The following is a 21,461-nucleotide window of genomic DNA, read 5'->3' as shown; positions in this document are numbered from 1 at the left end:
CGCATGATATTAATAACTTTTTTAGTTATCACATTTACTCCTGACCAAATATAACTTCTGCAGTAGCTCCAATCACATTACCTTTGCAGGCATGATAAATAATTATGACCAATAAGCTTGCATTCCAAATATTATAGTTTTAAACTGTTACAGAATGAATGTAGACATACTACGGAATGAATGTAGACATACTTTTACACAATGTACATAGCTAGCAGAATTATAGGGATTCATAGCAAATTTATAGGATCTCCTTTTTTATTCTTTCTATAGTTAGGGCTCTATGTACTTGTATATATACGTGTTACTTCTTGCAATAATATATAAGGAGATTGCTCAATTTTCTCTATATTTTACATGGTATCAGAGCAGATATATTTGATTTGCCGGTGTTGGTTTAGAAAGTTCGCCGGAAGTCGTAGACCTTGATGTTGGCTCAATATTTTCTATTAAAATTTTGTGGTTTCTTGTTCATTAGACTTCGATTGGGTAGATTTAAAGCATTCCAAGTTTTGTTAAGTTTGTTTTCTTTTGTCAAAATCACCTCTCTTTTTTAACTTTCCATTTGCTGATTTGGTGTTTGATTACTATCTAAGAACTTCATATTCTTGGTAAAATTCTCCTTTGTGAATCTTTGGCTTGTTGAGCTTTATTCAAGTGAAGATCATTTTGGTGATTGAGTTAGATGAGATTCTGTTACTTGATCTTTTGGATATTTGTTGGGTATCTTTTTGGTGGAATTTTACTTGTTCCTCTTCCATTATTCTGATACTTTGAGTGTTCTAGTTGAGCAAATTCTTGGTGGAACTTTTCAATTATATCAGTTGGAACTCTATTCTGTTTGATTCTCACTTATTCTCTGGTTCATTGGGCAAACTTCTGATTCTGTATTTCGTGGGGTAACTTTATTTGTATAAAGTTCTAGTTGTGGTCAGTTTGTTTAAGTTCTCTTTTGTTTACTGATTTCATGGACTTGTGGCTATGTCTCATAGTCCAACAATCTTGGTTTTAGATGATGTTCTAAAATTCCTTCATCAATTATCAACTAAGGAATCTTCTTCGGTTGCTGATTTTGGTGGGTCAGATAAAATATGTTTTATCACCTACTCAAATAAATGGGTGATTAATTCATGTGCCACAAATCACATGACAGGTAATCCAAATATCTTCTCTAGTTTTTAGTCACACAAAACAATCTCTCTAGTTACTGTAGCTGATGGATCAACTTGTAACAATGTTGGATCTGGGACTGTTAAACCAACTTCCTCTATTAACCTGTCATCTGTATTAAGCCTACCAAATTTGGCCTTTAATCTGATTTCTGTTATTAGAATGACTATAGACCTTCATTGTCATGTCACTTTTTTTGCTTGACCATTATTTATTCTTAGATCTTATAATGAAGCAGGTTATTGGAAAATGATATTTATCAGGTGATCTATATATGCTTGATGAATGGGAGCCCCGGTCTGTTGCATGTTCGAGTGTTATGTCTCATTTTAAAGCACATTGTCAATTGGGACATCCTTCTTTACCTCTGTTGAAGAAGTTCTACCCTCAGTTTCAAAATATTTCTTTATTGGATTGTGAGTCATGTCAATTTGCAAAACATCATCGCTTCTCATTAGGTCCAAGGGTTAATAAGCGAGTTGAGTTAGTTCATTCTGATGCTTGGTGACCATGTCCTACTGTTTTCAAAATCGGACATAGGTATTTTGTCACTTTTGTAAATGATTTTTCTCAAATAACTCGGATTACTTTATGAAAAGACGCTATAAAGTGTTTACTCACTTCTCTGCCTTCTGTGTTGAAGTCAAAACTCAATTTATGCTTCGGTACGTATTCTAAGGAGTGATGACGCTAAAGAATACATGTCATAGTTATGTCGGTCCTACGTGAGACAACATGGTATACTACATCGGTCTTCATGTGTTGATACACCTTCTCAATATGGAGCTGCTGAGAGAAAGAATAGACATCTACTTGAGACATCTCGGACACTTTTGTTCCAAATGAAGGTCCCTAAACAGTTCTGGGCTGATGCAGTCTCTACAACTTATTTTTTGATTAATCACATGTCATCTATTGTGCTTGGTGGTAATGTGCCTTACAGTGTTCTTTTTCCAAATAAGTCATTGTTTACGGTGGAACATAAGGTGTTCGGATGTATATGTTATGTCCGAGATGTTCGACCATCTATTACCAAGTTGGATCCCAAGGCATTGAAATGTGTTTTCCTGGGCTATTCTCGCCTTCAAAAATTGTTTTGATGTTATGCTACTGAACATGGCAAATATCTAGTGTCAACTGATGTGGTATTTTCAGAGACTAAACTATTCTTCTATACACCTCCTATTTCTACAGTCTAGGGTGAGGAAGATTAGTGGCTAATATATCAAGTTACCCGTACTTTGACAGAAGAACCAAATCGTCACGCCCCCTTTTCCTCGTAGAGTACGGGTTTCGACATTTTTGGGATAACTACTTTTCTTTTTGGAATTGGATAAGAGATTTGAAGAGTCGCCACCTAACGAATTAAGGTGCATCAGGGCACCTAGAACAATTAACTCATGAAACCAGTTTACATTACCAGAGATTAGGTAAGGTCTCAAAATTACCTTGAGGGGAAGGTGTTAGGCACCCCTCGAGGTCCACAACGGTGGGTCCCAACCAAACTCAATTAAGCAAATTAGTCTTTAAGGAAATGAAGCAGTTTAAACAAATAGAGATTATTTTAAAATGGGAATTAAAGGGGTCCTAAGTTTATTGACCTATAGGATCACTTCCATTCAATACTTGGTAACCTTCCCCAAATTGAGGTGCTACGCGTAGCATTAGTGCACAGGTCATCATCTCTTTTACTACCCAATTACCCTTCCTTTTTCAATTATTACCTAAGCATTCTAATAACATCCAGTACGTACCTTATGCGTGCACTACCCGTCCCTTACCTCTGGCCCTGGAGGTGTCTAGGACCTCTATTTAAGGCGGTTCTAGACTCACCAGTTAAGGAGATAGCAAATAGGAAGGTGAAGACGAATAAAATCCAAGAGTCTAGCCTTGGCTTTCAGCCGGCTAGATAATGCAACAATTCAATTAAACTTAAGTTGTGTAAGTGTGTAAGCAAGAGTTGTGTGTATCAGTGTGTGTGGGTTTTTCTCTATTTTTCCGTATGTTTAAAAAAATCAGAATAGTGAGGTTTACATAGCATTCAGCAGAGTAGAACAAATAAGGCAAAGAAAATTAAGAGTTCACAAATAAGGTATACAAATCATTTAACCAGTTAATTAAGGCTAAACCCAATCAATTAATACGACATAATTTGGGAAATATCACTTAGATTAGGGAGAATCAATTAACAAGCAATATTGAGGTTTAATAAGGTAAGAAATAAGTTAGAGACCATTTATAGGTCGGTCAGAACAAATCAAAACCCATAAATCAGGCCAGTAACATAATTAAGGAATGCAGTACCAATTATAAGTCACATATAATGAAAGAATAAATAAAAAACTCAGAAAGATACCAATTTTAACAAGAAAATTTAATTTCAAACCCTAATTAGGCAAATAAATCAATTAATCAATTTACTTAACCGGGCCAAAGTGAACGAGCAAGAACAGTGAGACAAATAATCGAATAACGGAAAACTTTAAGCATATCGAAACACAGAGATGAAACATCAAGAAAAAAAAATTAGTCGAACAGTAAAGAAGAAAGGCCAGAGTTGAACCTTTAAGCATTTTAAAACATTTGCAGAAACTTAAAAGATGAAACCCTAGTTCTTAAGGAAAAAGTGAAATCGATAGATAATAGCAGTAAAAACAAAAGAATCTTAAAGGAAAACAATTAAATAAACTCCAAACACTTCAGATCTAAAGAGATCTGGACCTATTTGGCCAAAAAAATAGTTAGGTTTGTGCAAAAATAAGCAAATGTGTAAAAATCGAGTTTTAGACCGAAGATTTGAAGCCACGAAAATACGAAAATGATAATACTCACAAACATATGGTGAATACAGACGGATTCATCAAAAGATTGAGGGATTTGAACCAAGTCTGTTCGAATCCCTTTGAGATTCCATCAAACAACAAAGAAATCGAACAACCAGTAGAGATAAGAGGTCGAATAGGGATTAAAATCGAAAAGGAACCCCATGGATTAAAGAGGGTTCAAGTGACGGTGGGCTAGGGTTAGGGAGAGGTTGAGAGAGAAGAGAGGAAGAGGGGATTTAGGGGCAGCGAAATTGGGAAATGAATAGGGTTTGGGGGGGGGGGTTATGGGTAATTAAAAATGGTAATAGCATCCTGGACCGTTGATCTCTGAGATCAACGGCCAGGATTTGATTTGGGGTTGGGCGGGTTTAAAGATTAGGTTATTGGGTATTGGATCAGGGTTATGATTTAATTGGGCTGGGGTAATAATTTAGGCCAAGTCCGAAATTAAATCAAATTAAAAGGGGCTATTTGTTAAATACCCAATTATTTTGATAAGATCATTTATAAAAATAGCTAATAAATGATAAAAATGCTATTGATGCATAAAAATTATTTAAAATAATTACTTTGTATAATAAAAATATAAAAGGTCATTTTCGCGTAAAATAAAATAACTATGCACATATGGGCTATTATTGCAAAGTTATTGCAATTATAGCCTACAGATGTAAATAGGGTTATGCATAAGATAATTAAAGCTTAATATAAATATAAATGATAAAATTAAGCAATAAAATTATTATAAAATCCTTTTGTGATGCAATTAGTAATTATTTATATAATAGAAATGCTAGGATAAATTAATTAAAAATCCTTTTAAAATGCAGAAATTATGGAAAAATATTGATTGATGCACATGCATTGTTTTGAAGATATACATGCATTTTTAAAAATAATATAGGGAAAAATCAGGTATCAACAGCTGCCCCTCTTTACCCCGGAAGGATGAAAGAGTTATCGGGTAAATATATGATGGTCAATTTTGATCGAATAGGGTGATTTGAGAGACATAGGCCGCACTCTGGTTTCCGAGCTGCCTACATATCCTTTATTTTACATGAATCAGGCCGTGTGTAGTTCTGGATCCACCAGCGAAGTATACTGATGGATTTATCAGAAGGACGGATACAAGGTTTTGAATATGTGAAATGGCTACGGTGAGCGGTCAGGTTTGAAATAGTATAAAGGAACTAGAGCGGGATTACTCCTGTTAGGGATGATGGTTGCTCATCGGGTTACCTGCAAATAAAGGATGCATTGCAAGCAAATATCTCTGCGTAAATTTAAACATGATGCAAATTCCATTCAGACCATGAGAATTGTCTTTGGATGGTTGAGGATGACTGATCGGGTCCAACCCTACACCACTACAGAGTGGCAAGAGCGGTCGATGCATCTTTTACTCGAGAAGGTCGGGATCGAATCCACAGGGAGCTAGTACAATGTTTGGAGTTGGATTTCTATCTAATCTAGTAGTGTGTAGTGCTCTTGATTACACTTCCAATCATGTTTGTTTGTTTGTTACTTCTAATTTTATACTAATGATGTGCGGAATTAAGCTAAGTAGATATGGTTGTAGAGTTTTCTATATGGGTAAAGAGGCACTAGGGAAGTGACCTACTCCTAGGTGAGTATCTAACGAGATCTAGAACTTAGGGCAATGATGTTATAGTTGGGGTCATGATATAGCCAATGCACGAAGTTACTCACGCTACACCTCTCGGTAGTAAGAGTGACCTTGCCCTAATTGGCTTTCTCAAGCCCAATTGGGTGTTCAATTTGTACAAGCAATGTTGGCTCAAGTCGAGTATTACTATCTCTAGGTTTAACCCTTTAATTAGGGCTATCAATCTCTTGAATACACCCCAATTCCTTGTTGGCCTGAAATTCCTAGACTTAATCTCTCTTTCTCAAGAAGAGCCTAAGCCAAAAGGCACAAATTAGTGTTTGCAACCACTAATTCAACATAGAAAGCATAAATCAGGCCAAATAACAATCACCTATAAATATCTAAGCCCTAAAATAAAAGACCCATAATACCCACACTAGGGTTGAGCCACAACCCTAGTTAATGGGTTTAGCTACTCATAATTGAAGAAAAATATCATAGATTGGGATGAAGAATAATCCATAAAGTAATTACAAGATAAGATACTAAGATTAATTGCTAAGTAAGCTACAAAATTACTCAAAATGGGAAAAGTCACCCTTCACGTAAAGAACCATGACATTAAGAAAACCAAAGGCTTATTGATCATTGAAACTTGAAAAATAAGAAGCTACGGACCGAAAAAGAAGCTATCAAATGAAATAAAAAGCTTTACTATTAAGGAAAATACAAAAGAAGCTATGAAGTAAAATGCGGAAAGTAAATTGAATATGTACAAAAGGGGGGTTTAGATGAATATACATAAGAAGGGATGAATATATACATGAGAGTAACTTTATAACAGACCAAACTAGAACAATAACGGAAAGTAAAATGAAACGTAAAGTTATATACATACCAAAAGTGAAAAATAAGCATAAAGAAAGAAAATAGTGTTATAATTACATTCCAACTATCAAATCAAACTACCAAATCAAAAATCAAAGTAGGGCCACCCCCTCAAATGAAAGCTAGCATTGTCCTCAATGCTAACTAACCAAAAATAAGCTCAAAAAAGAAAGATAGAGAGTTAAGAAAACTCCCTATGAATTCTCTGTCTGCATGGGGTCCTGTGATAGCACGGGATCCTGTGGCTGGGCACTTGGATCATCTGTCCCGGGGCCTGTGGCTGGCCAGAAGTAGTACCATTTGTCTCTGCCAACTCAATCTCAGCATCGTCCACCTGGGGGATCATCCTCCTCCTCTTTAGAGCTCTCTCAAGCTCCTGCTCCGGAACCTGCTCTGTCTCAGCTGCTGGAGGCTGATCATGCAATAGCAGCTCCAAAGGCAAATGATCAGTTGCCTTCATCTTCTACACTTAGCCCCTCAATTCCTTGACCGACTCCTTTGATGCCCATGTATGCTTCAGCTTCTTTGTGTATTTGCTCAGCTCCTTAAGTGTTTTGCCTTATTTTGCAAGAGCATCTATTATTAGTTTTTGAGAGTATCCTCTACCGAAGCTAGCATCTGTGGTTATGGGGGCACTATCTGCGCTGCCACTGAACTAGAAAGTACAGACAACTTAGAAGTTGATGCATGCATCCAGTTGTTGATACTGGAGAGTGTTTGGCTCAATCTGTGGGAAGTCAATGGGTATGCTGAGGAGGATGGAATATCTAGAGAGGTAGAAGTAGATGGTCCGGAGGCAGACTCTGGTATGGTAGTGGGGACTAAGAAGAAGTGACTACTACTACTGGCTCTTCAGACTGGCTAGTAGAAGTAGTGGATTTTCCTTTGGGATCTTTGGCTTTGGGGTTATCATCAGCCTTGAGGCTGTACCATGAAAAAGGCATCTTGGGTTTCACCTTCACGTCAAAGTTTCGTTTCTCCACATCCTGGTCTTCCAAATACATTGTAAGGAAATTCGGGAAGGGGTATGATCTGTCACCTTCATTGACCACCCTAGTGATCACCCTAGACATAACATTGATCGGGAACCCCGCCATAATAGACGCTACCAATATCGCCCGGGACACCGGCATGGAGTTTTCATGGGTAGTGGGGTCCAACTTGCTTCATACAAAAGTCTCCCACCTTTTGCCTCAAAATTTAGAGTTTTCCTCAAGATTGCAACTCCTGATGTCAACCATGCTGGGGTGGTGCCTGGGAGAGCCAAATATGATGCTAAGCATGGACGGGCTGCCTTATCAAGTGCCAATTTCTTCAAGTATAATGATTCATCTTCCTCATGAAAGCCCAGGTACTCATTTATTGTCTTCCTATCAAACTTTACTTTCAAGTTCCGCACTTTAGTCACTTTGGTATCCTTCTTGATGTGGGAAGCATTAGCGTAAAACTCTTTGATTAAGTGCTCGTTTGCCTCTGATACCCTGCTGGTGAAGTAAACCCACTCTACACGCTCATTGAATTGTTGTTTCACATTGGGGTTGTGTGGTAGGAGATCCCTCTCTATGAATTGGTGCTCAACAATAAGCGATCTTAGAGGCCACCATTCTCGGAACTTGTGATAAGCTAGCTCACTGACGAACCACTTTTGCCACACCTCGGGGTTTCTAGTTCTTTCCACACCCCCGAGTTGTGGCACACCCCCTCCCTCTTCATTAGGTACCCCAACATCTACATCCTGTCAAGGTGACGAAGGTGTAGGTGAGGTTGAACTATCACTGCTCTCAGCTGAGCCCTCAAACGACTCAGAAGAAATCTGAACTGAAGCATGAGCAGTAGGAAAGGCCGGAGGTGTAGGTAAATCTCTCAGACGATGCCTCTCCGGGAAGTCAGGTACATACTCCGGCACTGAAGCAGACACAGATGCCTCTCGGGAAGGCAAATACTCACTTCCCTCATAATAGGAAGCAACTCTATCTGCAGCTTTGATGAGTTTTTTGGTTTCCCCAATTGCTTTCCGAGCTGCTAGGGTCAATTTGATCATGCCTCGTCCCCTACCCCCAGAGGACTCTGCTCTACCCTTTTGTTTGTCACCACCTCCTCTGTATTTAACCATTGTCTGCAAGTATATCAAGTGAACTTGTTAGTGCAAAGACTGGAAGAAGCATTTCAGAAAAATAGTTATTAGTGTAAGGCAGAACTGCAGACCGCAGTCCGCGAGAAATGCACTGCGGCCACAAAGGCTGCATTGCGGATCGCAAAAAATTAGCTGCGGATCGCGGAGAGGTGGGACTCAAACTACCCACTCTCTGTTTCAATTCCACCGCGGACCGCAAAAAATCAAGTGCGACCGTGGTAAATGCACTGCGGACCGCAAAAAATGCCACCGCGGACCGCGATTATCAAGGCTTGAAAATCTCTCAAAAAGATATCTAACCGCGGACCGCAGAAAAACAACTACGGACCGCGATAGTCGTATTTTGGGCTCAGCACTTAGGGTTTCAAATTTTCATGCATTTTAGCATTAATCAACACATTATCGACCCACTAGGTAGTTAATCACCATTTCTGACTAATTAAAACCTAATCTATTTAACACTATGGAACCCTAAATTAAAATTGAAAGAAAAAGGAACAACAAGAAGTAATAACTATCAAATTAAAAGAAAATAAAAACAAAATTAAAGACTAAAGGTAGATTTGAATTACTAGAAGTGAGATGCAATACAAATGAAGCTCAGTTCTTGTGTTGTGCAAATTAGTGCGTGAACAGTAGTCTATAGTGATTGAGAGTGCAAAGGGCGAAAAGTGTAAAAGGGGGCCCTGAGGTCCTATTTATAAACAAGCCCTGGGACCCACTAATTCTTACCTACTGTGGCCGCGGTAAATGCACCGCGGACCGTGGTTGTGTAACTCAGAAGGGGCTGTTGCTTTGAAACCACCGCGGACCACGAAAAATGCTTCGCGACAGCGGTAAACCACTGCGGTCTGCGAAAAATGCACCGCGACAGCGGTTTAAACTTCAGAGAGCCTCCATTTTTAACCTTTTAGCACCGTTGACCGCAATCAAATTCCGCCCCCGCGATAAGGCCACCGCGGACCGCAAAAAATGGAGCGCGACCGCGATCCAAACTTCAGAGAGTGACCGATTTTTCTAGCTTAGTCCTGCACTGTATCAAACATCCCTATACACAACTTACAACCAGTTAGTTGAAAAGCAAATCCTACACTAAGAAGAAAATAAAAAAAATAAAAAGAAAAACACATGGGTTGCCTCTTAAGAAGCGCCTGATTTAACATCGCGACACAATGCAGGTTACCATCAATCACTTGAGATGGATCTTTTCCACCACGTGGATGTCATCAAATTTTCCAAGATAGTGCTTTACTCTGTGCCCATTAACTCTGAAGATCTCACCATTTTTGTTTTTCAAATCAAGAGCACCAAACGGAGTCACAAGCACCACATCAAAAGGTCCACTCCATTTTGATTTAAGCTTACTCGAAAATAGTCATAACCGGGAATTGAACAAGAGAACCAAATTACCCCTTTTGAACTCTTTGCCACGAGCAGACTTGTCATGAAGGTACTTCATCTTGTCCTTATACAAGGACGAACTGGAGTAGTTATGAAACCGAAATTCATTAAGCTGCTCCACCTGAAGATTTTCTGCCACACCCCATTCAAGATTTAACTTCCTCAAAGCCCACATGGTCTTGTGCTCTAACTCGACCGGTATATGACAAGCTTTCCCAAACACCAACCAGTACGGAGACATACCAATCGGAGTCTTGTAAGCAGTCCTATAAGCCCAAAGAGCATCATCCAATTTCTTTGACCAATCAGTCCTATTTGCATTGACCGTGTTTGACAATATACTCTTGATCTCCCGATTGGAAACTTCAACTTTCCCACTAGCTTGAGGATGGTAAGAGGTAGAAACCTTGTGATTGATACCATACTTTGCAAGCAAAGTGTCAAATGCCTTATTGCAAAAATGAGACCCTCCATCACTAATGATTGCTCTAGGAGTGCCAAACTAAGTAAAGATACTCTTCTTGAGAAAGGCCACAACACTCTGGGCCTCGTTGTTGGGTAAATCCACGGCCTCAACCCACTTTGAAACATAATCAACGGCCACAAGAATATACATGTTGCCACAAGAGCTTACAAACGAACCCATGAAATCAATGCCCCACACATCAAATATGTCAACCTCGAGAATAGTGGTGAGAGGCATCTCATCCTTCTTTGAAATTCCACCCGCTCTTTGACATTCATCACATCTCTTCACTAGTTCACTTGCATCCTTGTACAATGTGGGCCAATAAAAACCACAACTCAAAACCTTTGAAGCTATCCTCGCCCTATGATGATGACCACCGTAGGGAGAGTAATGACAAACATCCAGAATACTCAATTGCTCCTCATCTGGAACACATCTCCAGATCACACCATCATTACAAATTTTGAACAAGTACGGTTTATCCCAGTAATAGTCCAAGATATCCCGTTTAAGCTCTTTCCTTTGGTTAGAAGAGAGCTCATACGGAATAATATCGGTTACAAAGAAATTTGCAATATCCGCAAACCAAGGCATAATATTCACAGACATAGAGATGAGTTGCTCATCAGGAAATGAATCATTAATATCGAGTCCATCACGGGGCCTCCCCTCCTCCCCCAAGCGGGAAAAGTGGTCCGCCACTTGGTTTTCACACCCTTTCCGATCCACAACCTCCAAATCAAACTCTTGAAGCAATAAGACCCATCTCATCAACCGAGATTTGGGATCCTTCTTCGTCGTCAAGTAGCGGAGTGTAGCATGGTCGGTATGAACTATCACCTTGGCACCCATGAGATAAGGCCTAAACTTCTCCATTGCGAACACAATAGCCAACAACTCTTTTTCTGTTACCGTGTAATTCACTTAAGCATCATTCATTGTTTTGCTTGCATAATACACAAGGTGAAACATCTTATTCACTCTTTGACCCAAAACTGCTCCTACCGCAACATCGCTTGCGTCACACATGAGCTCAAAAGGTAAGCTCCAATTGGGTGCGGTAATAATGGGAGTGGTTGTCAATTTGTACTTGAGGAGTTCAAAATCTTTCATACATTCTTCATTGAGCACGAACTTGGCATCTTTTTCCAATAACTTGCACAAGGGATTCACTACCTTAGAAAAGTCTTTGATGAATCTTCGATAGAACCCCACATGCCCAAGGAAACTTCTAACCCCCTTGACTGAAGTAGAAGAAGGAAGCTTTGAGATCACTTCAATTTTAGCCTTGTCCACCTCTATGCCTTATTTGAGATCTTGTGGCCGAGGACAATGCCTTCCTCGACCATAAAGTGACATTTTTCCTAGTTAAGCACAAGATTGGTCTCTTCACACCAGGCCAATACCTTGTCAAGATTCTTCAAACATTCATCAAATGAGTCACCCACAACACTGAAGTCGTCCACGAACACCTCCAATATGTCCTCCACCATATCGGTAAATATGGCCATCATACACCATTGTAATGTAGCCAGTGCATTACACAACCCAAATGGCATCATAGAAAAGGCAAAGGTACCATACCGACACGTGAAAGTGGTTTTCTCCTGATCTTCCGGAGCAATCAAAATCTAGTTGTACCCAGAGTACCCATCCAAGAAACAGTATAAGGCACGCCCAATAAGTCTATCTAGAATCTGGTCAAGAAAAGGCAATGGAAAGTGATCCTTGTGGGTCACTTTATTCATCTTGCGGTAGTCCATGCACACCCTCCATCCGATAACAATCCTGGTGGGAATCTACTCATTTTGCGCATTGGTAATCACGGTCATACCACCCTTCTTCGGCACACATTGCACCGGCGAAGTCCAAGAACTATCCGAGGTGGGGTACACAACCCCTGCATCCAACCACTTGATCACCTTCTTTTTCACAACTTCTTGCATAACCTCATTCAACCTCCTTTGATGTTCTACGGAGGGCTTGGAATCTTCCTCAAGAATAATATTATGCATGCAAAAGGCGGGCTTATCCCCTGGATATCAGCTAAAGTCCATCCAATTGCCTTCTTCCATTTTTGGAGCACCTCCAATGTGGCATCTACCTGTATGTTAGTAAGACAATAGGAAAGAATAACAAGCAAAGTTGAACTAGGGCCTAAGAATTCATACCTGAGGTGTGGAGGAAACGACTTCAACTCCAACACAGGAGGTTCCTCGATTAAGGGCTTTGTTGGTGGGGTCTTCCTATTCTCAAGATCCAAAGAGAGATTCTGAGGCTCATAAGAGTAAGAGCCCATTTCTATGTAAAGCATTGACACACTCCACCCGGACTTCATCCTCATTTACATCAAGATTCAACAATACCGCTTCTAGAGGGTCCTCCACATTGATCATTGCACTAGTATCATCAACTATCACTGCCATGACAAGATCCACGAAAGAGCACACTTCGATACTATTGGGCTGTTTCATTGACTTGCACACATGAAAGACCACTTTTTCATCACCCATGCGGAAGGTGAGTTCCCATGCTTCCACATCAACTAAGGCCTTCCCAGTTGCAAGGAAAGGTCTTCCCAATATGATCAGAACCTCATAATCTACCTCACAATCGAAGATCACAAAATCAGCGGGCAAAATGAACTTGTCCACCCGAACAAGAACATCATCTACAATACCAAACGGCCTATTTATAGTTCTATCCGCCATTTGTAACCTCATTGAAGTAGCCCTCGGTTGCCCGATACCCAAAGTTTTGAACATGGAGTAAGGCATCAAATTGATACTTGCACCCAAATCGCATAATGCCTTTGCAAAATTAGCGCTCCCAATGGTACACGAGATGGTAAAAGCGCTGGGATCTTCAAGCTTTGGAGCTATCGAGTGCACAATTGCACTTACTTGGTGAGTCATCTTGATGGTCTCACAGTCCATGGATCTCTTCTTAGTCTCTAAGTCTTCATGAACTTGGCATAACCCGACATTTTCTCAAGAGCTTCCACCAAAGGAACATTGATTGATAAGCTCTTCATCATGTCAATAAATTTTCTAAATTGGTTCTCATTCTTTTTCTTCGCAAGTCTTTAAGGGTAAGGTGGAGGAGGCTTTGGCAAGGGAGCCTTGGACTTGGGCACTACTATTTTCGGTATGTCTATTACGTGTTCCCTAGACGGGTTCACATCATCTTGGGTCTCCACCTCATCATCATGAACATCAATCCTCACTTTCGCATTCACATTATCTTCTCTCACTTGCTCATCAACTAAAGGAACATCATTATCTTGCACTTGAATCTCATCACTCACAATTTCCTTTTGCTTGGAGGTATTCACATCAGCACCTCGACCACTTCTAGTAATCACTACCATAACATTCCCGGTGTTATTCCCACCTTTCAGGTTTACTACCGTATAACTAGGTAGAGCCCCCTTAGGGCGAGTATTCAAAGACTGTGAAATCTGGCCAAGTTGAACCTCTAAATTCCGGATTGAAGTATTGTGGGATGCCAACTGGGCATCAGAGTCGGCGTTCTTCTTCATTATTTGTTCAAACATCATCTCGATCCTTCCCATCTCATTGTTTGACGAGCTAGGACCTTGGGACGGAAATGGAGGTGGGTTTTTTGGTTGTTGATACATCGGAGGCCTTTGAAAGCCTTGCCCCCGATTTTCTTGATTGCCATTGTTCCAACCCCTTTGGTTGTTGTTTCCTCCCCAATTGTTGTTGTTGCCACTCCAGTTACCCTAATTGTTCTGGTTGCCCCAATTTTGATTGTTGTTCCCCCAGTTGCTATTTCTTTGTTGGTTTTGATTCCCTCAATTTCCTTGGGATCTCCATTGTTGTTGTTGATTAGGAGCATTGCCCATTTGTCCTTGGTAATTGTTCCCAGATTGCACTTCTTCATTTTGCTCATCATAGCCCTCATCTTGATTGAAACCACCACTTCCTTGGACATATTGATCCGGACTACCTTGACCTTGTTGACCTCTTTGTCACCTCTTGTTGACCAATATGTTGACACCTTCCATAGCATTTACTTGTCTACGAGATTGAACCTGTTGCAATTGAGCTTTTGCTAACTGGTTCATTGTGGTAGTTAACTCTGCTATTGCCTGGCTATGATCATGGAGCTCTTTGTGCAAGTGGATGACAGTAGGGTCACCCTGTGGCACTTTTGCTCAACTTTGCCAAGCTGAGGAAGTATCTGCCATCTCATCCAATATCTCACACGTTTGATCATAAGGTGTGTTCATAAAATTTCTCCCTGATAGCTAGTTCACTACACACTGATTGGTTGTGTTAATGCCACGGTAGAATATCTACTGAATCATTGCTTCGGTCATGTCATTGTTCAGACATTCTTTCACCATTGTTCGATATCTCTCCCAGATCTCATGAAGTGGTTCATTAGGTTCCTGTTTGAAGGCCAAAATCTCATCTCTCAACGTTGCCATATGCCTCGGCGAGAAAAACTTTGCTATAAACTTGTCCGCTAACTCATCCCAAGTAGTGATGGAATGGTTGGGAAGCCTTTCAAGCCAGTCCAAAGCTTTCCCTCTAAGTGAAAAGGGAGCGATCTCAACCGAAGTGCATCCTCTGACACATTTGTTTGCTTGCTTCCCCAACAGGTATCCACGAAGCCTTTAAGATGTTTGTAAGCATTCTGATGGGGAGAACCTATGAAATACCCTCGCTGCTCCAACAAAGTCAACATCACATTTGTAATTTGGAAATTGCCCACCCAAATTCAGGGTGGGACAATTGCACTAGCGTATCCTTGGTTTGGAAGCACCCGAGGAGTCACTTTTGGAGGTGGTGAGGGAGGGTCTGGAACATTATCATTGGCCTAGCGGTCTCTCCTTTGAGCTTGAGGCACTATAGGTACATAATTATCAATATTGTCATCTACCTCATCCCCTAGAATAGCATTTCCAAGAGGGTCATTGTTATTGTTCTCCATTTGTACCTAGATTAGCGACACACACAAATTAGTACCACAGAAGGAAAGAAAAACAAGACACAAAACTATTTAGATAGATAGTCAAAACCGTTAGCTCCCTGGCAACGACACCAAAAGGTTATCAGGTACAACCCTACACCACTACAGAGTGGCAAGAGCGGTCGATGTAACTTTTACCCGAGAAGGTTGGGATCGAATCCACAGGTAGCTAGTACAATGTTTGGAGTTGTATTTCTATCTAATCTAGCAGTGTGTAGTGCTCTTGATTACACTTCCAATCATGTTTGTTTGTTTGTTACTTCTAATTTTATACTAATGATGTGCGGAATTAAGCTAAGTAGATATGGTTTTAGAGTTTTCTAAATGGGTAAAGAGGCACTAGGGAAGTGACCTACTCCTAGGTGAGTATCTAATGGGATCTCGAACTTAGGGCAATGATGTTATAGTTGGGGTCATGATATAGCCAATGCACGAAGTTACTCATGCTACACCTCTCGGTAGTAAGAGTGACCTTGCCCTAATTGGCTTTCGCAAGCCTAATTGGGTGCTCAATTTGTGCAAGCAATGTTGGCTCAAGTCGGGTATTACTATCTCTAGGTTTAACCCTTTAATTGGGGCTATCAATCTCCTGAATACACCTCAATTCCTTGTTGGCCTGAAATTCCTAGACTTAGTCTCTCTTTCGCAAGAAGAGCCTAATAGCCCGTTTGGCCAAGCTGCAAAATCAGCTTATTTTGAGAGGTGCTTTTTTCAAAAGTGCTTTTCTCAAAAGTACTTTTGGTGGGAAGCAGTTTGTGTTTGGCTAATTAGTTTGAAAAGCCCTTCTGAGCAGCAATTAGTATTTGGCCAAGCTTTAAAAAACTACTTCTACGTGTATTTTTCTCAAAAGTGCTTTTAGAGAGAAGCTACTTTTTTCTGCTTCTCCAAAACTGCTTCTGCTTCTCCTCAAAAGCACTTTTTTTCTTTCCAAAAGCTTGGCCAAACACCTCAATTTTTCGCCAAAAGTGCTTTTTGCAAAAAGAGAAGAAGTACTTTTAGCCAAAAAGAAGCTTGGCCAAACAGGCTATAAGTCAAAAAGACACAAATTAGTGTTTGCAACCACTAATTCAAAATAGAAAGCATAAATAAGGCCAAATAACAATCACATATAAACATCTAAGCCCTAAAATAAAAGATCCATTAAATACCCACATTAGGGTTGAGCCACAACCCTAGCTAATGGGTTTAGCTACTCATAATTGAAGAAGAAATCATAGATTGAGATGAAGAATAATACATAAATTGTAATTACAAGATAAAATACTAAGATTAATTGCTAAGTAAGCTACAAAATTACTCAAAATGGGAAAAATTCGTCGTTCACGTGCTCACTACTGATGAGATGACCTAAAGATGTGAAAAGAAAGTATTTATTCACAGCTAAATTTTCCGGACAAAAATGCCCCTGACGGAGGTACCGCTGACAACAGAAAATGGGCCGCTGCAACGGTAAATCAACCGCGAACCGTGGTCTTTAGCTTTTGGCTCAACTGCAGGTTCTCTGAACTTCTTCTCCGTGGACCGCGATAAACTGACCGATGTTGCGATGGAGGCTCCACGGTCGCATAAAATCACCGCGGACCACGGTAGCTTGAATTACAAAAATGCCAACTCTCTGAATCCTTGCCAACGTGGACCACGATAAAAGGACCGCGGTTGCGGCGAGTCTTCTACGGCTGCGGTGGATTTTATATTGTAGTGCTGCTTTGACTTGGTTTTGAACTTGTGCAGGTTTCACTCCTTTTTTGAGCTGGTTATGACATCCTTGTCCCTTTTTTACCAAACACTGCAAGCAAGCACAACAAGTTAGATTTTGGGGAATACTTATACACATTTTAGTCCAAAACTCAAGCAAAAAGGAGCATAAACTAGACTAGAATCCCTAGTTATCAATGGTGTACTTAGACTATGATGTCCCAGGCCATGAATTGTGCGGTAAGGGATTCGCAGGCCATGAAATGATGTTCTCGGGCCATGAAAATAGTGCCTCCGAACTATGATGCCTTTGAGTAATGATATGCAAGTTTGAGTGATCCTCAGGCCATGACATGGTGTCTTCAGGCTATGAGGATGATGCCTTCGGACTATGACGCATTTTGACAAGTTGGCTATCATCAGCCCATGGAGTGTAGAGACATGGTACCAAAGGTAATAACAAGGCAAAACTTAGCCTTGTGCAGACTTTGGGTGCAGAGCTTAGCCCCGAGAGAAGAAGATAATGCAAAGTTTAGAATAGAGCAATAATTATGCAGAGGAAGACAAAGCTTAGTCTCACGAGAAGGCAGTGCTTAGCCTTATGTAGATAGGGAGGCAGGGCTTAGCCTTATGCAAGATTTGGGACTGAGCTCAGTCTCATGCAAAGAGAAGGCAATACTTAGCCTTATGCAAATACGGAGGCAAGGCTTAGCCTCATGCCAAGAGAAGGCAATACTTAGCCTTATGCAAATATGGAGGCAAGGCTTAGCCTCGTGCAAGGATCGAGACAGAGCTTAGTCTCATGCAAAGAGAAGGCAATGCTTAGCCTTATGCAAATAAGGAGGCAAGGCTTAGCCTCATGCAAGATTTGAGACAGGACTTAGTCTCATGCAAAGAGAAGACAATGCTTAGCCTTGTGCAAATGTAGAGGTATGGCTTAACCTCATGCAAGATTTGAGACAGGGCTTAGTCCCATGCAAAGAAAAGGCAGCGCTTAGCCTTATGCAAATGTGGAGGCAAGGCTTAGCCTCATGCAAGATTTAAGACAGAGCTTAGTCTCATGCAAAGAGAACGTAGTGCTTAGCCTTATGCAAATATAGAGGCAGGACTTAGCCTCGTGCAAGATTTGAGATAGGGCTAAGTCTCATGCAAATAGAAGGTAGTGACTAGCCTTGTGCAAATGTGGAGGCAGGGCTTAGCCTTATACAATATTTGAGACAGAGCTTAGTCCTATGCAAATAGAAGGCAGCGCTTAGCCTTATGCAAATATGGAGGCAGGGCTTAGTCTCGTGCAAGATTTGAGACAGGGCTTAGTCTCATGCAAAGAGAGGGCAGTGCTTAGCCTTATGCAGATATGGAGGTAGGGCTTAGCCTCATGCAAGATTTGAGACAGGGCTTAGTCTCGTGCAAAGAGAAGGCAATGTTTAGACTTATGTGATAGACAACTAGCAAATAGGAGCAGAGTATTTCTTAGCTGGAGATATATTTGTGCTCGGCGGTCCAATTGTTATGATTTTAAGGCGTACATACTTGTGGTTATTCCTTGTCCCTGCGTTCAAAGAAAAATCGTGAGTTTTGCGGGGGAGGTTGGTTAGTGCCTTTGTCTTGCTTGCTTTGCTTTGCTCTATTCTGTAGGCCCTATTTGAGTTACCCTGAGTAACACCTGGAAGCCATAGAAATAAAGTTTTCAAAAATATGCACTTATTGACTAAATAGAGTTATTTTAGAAAATATAGTGGTATATAATATCAAGTAAATTAGATGAACACTGTAACACTTTTAGAGACATTGCGGCTTCATTGCACTAGAATTTTGAGGGCCCCAGTTACTTAACCAATTTCTGACTTTTTGGCATATGATAGCGTCGGTTGGTCTTGTTTCAGAATTTTAAGGGTCCTCCTCAAAATTCTGCCCCAGTTTCTGGTTCTGGGGAAATGAAAATTTTATTAAGATATGACCGAACCCACAAGGCTGCCTACGTATCCCCTCTTAAACGGGAATTAGGTCAAGCGTAGTTCAGTTATATCAGATGAATGAATGCAAACAATATAAGCATAGTATCTCTTGACTGCATCCGAATTGATGGGTTTTGGCCAAACTTCTCAGTCCATTTTTGCGAGTATGAGTGCTCCTCCTATTAGCACCCGGTGAACCATGTAAGGACCTTGCCAGTTGGGTGAAAATTTCTCTTTGGCTTCATCCTGATGCGGGAAGATCTGCTTCAGCACCAGATGCCTCGGTGCGAATTATCTTGATCTGACCCTTTTGTTGAAAGCTCTGGACATTCTATTCTGATAAAGCTGACCGTGACATACTGCATTCATTCTTTTTCCGTCTATGAGGGCTAGTTGCTCATAGCGGCTCCTTATCCATTATGCATCACTGAGTTCGGCTTCTTGTATGATCCTTAAAGAAGGAAATTCTACTTCGGCTGGAATGATAGCTTCGGTACCGTAAACCAGTAAATAAGAAGTTGCCCCAGTTGATGTGCGGACTGTAGTGTGGTACCCCAATATGGGTAAACGGTAACTTCTCGTGCCATTGTTTGTGATTTTCTACCATCTTCCTTAGTATCTTCTTGATGATCTTGTTGGCAGCTTCTATAACTCTATTCATTTGAGGCTTGTATGCTGTAGAGTTTTTGTGCTTGATTTTGAAGGTTTCACACATGGATTTCATCAGATCATTATTGAAATTGGCAGTATTATTAGTGATAATGGACTCGGGAACCCCAAATCGGTAAACAATACGATCCTTGACAAAATCTGCGATGACTTTCTTGGTTACAACTTTGTAAGATGCAGCCTCTACCCATTTTGTGAAATAGTCGATGACCACTAAAATGAAACGGTGCCCATTAGAAGCAGTGGGCTCGATCGGACCGATGACATCCATTCCCCGGCAACAGAAGGCCAAGGTGCACTTTTTGCATTGAGCTTATTTGGTAGTACCTTTATCATCTCTGCATGTACCTGGCATTAGTGGAATTTCTGGACGTACCTAATGCAATCCGTTTCCATGGTCATCCAAAAATATCCGGCTCTGAGTATCTTTTTGGCTAGGACAAAATCGTTCATATGTGGTCCGCAAGTTCTGGCATGTATCTCCTCAATAAATATGGAAGCCTCCTTTGCGTCAACACGCCTTAACAACCCCAGATTAGGAGTTCTTCTATATAGGGTCCCTCTGCTTTGGAAGAAGTGATTGGACAGCCTCCGCAGTGTGAGTTTCTGAGTATGGTTCGCCTGTTCCGAGTATTCTCCTTTTACCAAATATATCTTGATGTCGTGGAACCAAGGTTTCCATCTATTTCTTCTTCAACATGAGCACAGTAAGCTGGTTGGTTATGGATCCTCACCGGGATGGGATTGATGAAATTCTTATTTGGATGTTGTATCATTGATGACAAGGTGGTCAGTACGTCTGCGAACTCATTTTGAATTCTAGGCACATGTTTGAATTCTATCTTTGTGAATCTTTTCACCAATTCCTGCACATGATACACGTATGGCAGTATCTTGGTGTTTTCATAGCCCATTCTCCTTGAACCTGATACACCAGAAGATTCGAATCACCAATTACCAGCAACTCTTGTATATTCATATCGATGGCCAATTGAGCCCCATGATGCAAGCCTCATATTTTGCCATATTGTTAGTGCACAGAAACCTAAGCTTTGTGGATACCGGATAATGTTGACCTGTTTCTGATACTAAGACTGCTCCAATGCCCACTCCTTTGAAGTTTGCAACCCCATCGAAGAACATTCTCCAACCGTCGTAGGCTTCAACAATGTCCTCTCCTATGAATGATACTTCTTCATCAGGAACATACATTTTTAGTGGTTCGTATTCTCCTCCTATAGGATTTTCAGTAAGATGGTCTGCCAATGCTTGTCCTTTGACCGCCTTCTGAGTTACATAGATGATATCAGACTCACTTAACAATATCTGCCACTTGGATAACTTCCCGGTTGGCATGGGCTTCTGAAAGATGTACTTCAGAGGGTCCATCCTGGATATGAGGTATGTGGTAAAGGCACAGAAGAAATGCCTCAATTTTTGAGTTGTCTATGTCAAAGCACAGCAAGTGCGTTCTAGCAGAGAATACCGTGCTTCATAAGGTGTGAACTTCTTACTCAAGTAGTATATGGCTTGCTCATTTCTTCTTGTCTCGTCATGTTGTCCTAAAACACATCCGAAATCCCCATCTAATATGGACAGATAGAGTAGCAAAGGTCTCCCAAGTTCTGGCGGGACTAGGATT

Source organism: Nicotiana sylvestris, chromosome 9 (genome assembly GCF_000393655.2).
Source record: "Nicotiana sylvestris chromosome 9, ASM39365v2, whole genome shotgun sequence".
Taxonomy (NCBI): Eukaryota; Viridiplantae; Streptophyta; class Magnoliopsida; order Solanales; family Solanaceae; genus Nicotiana; species Nicotiana sylvestris.
This window is presented reverse-complemented; position numbering follows the sequence as displayed.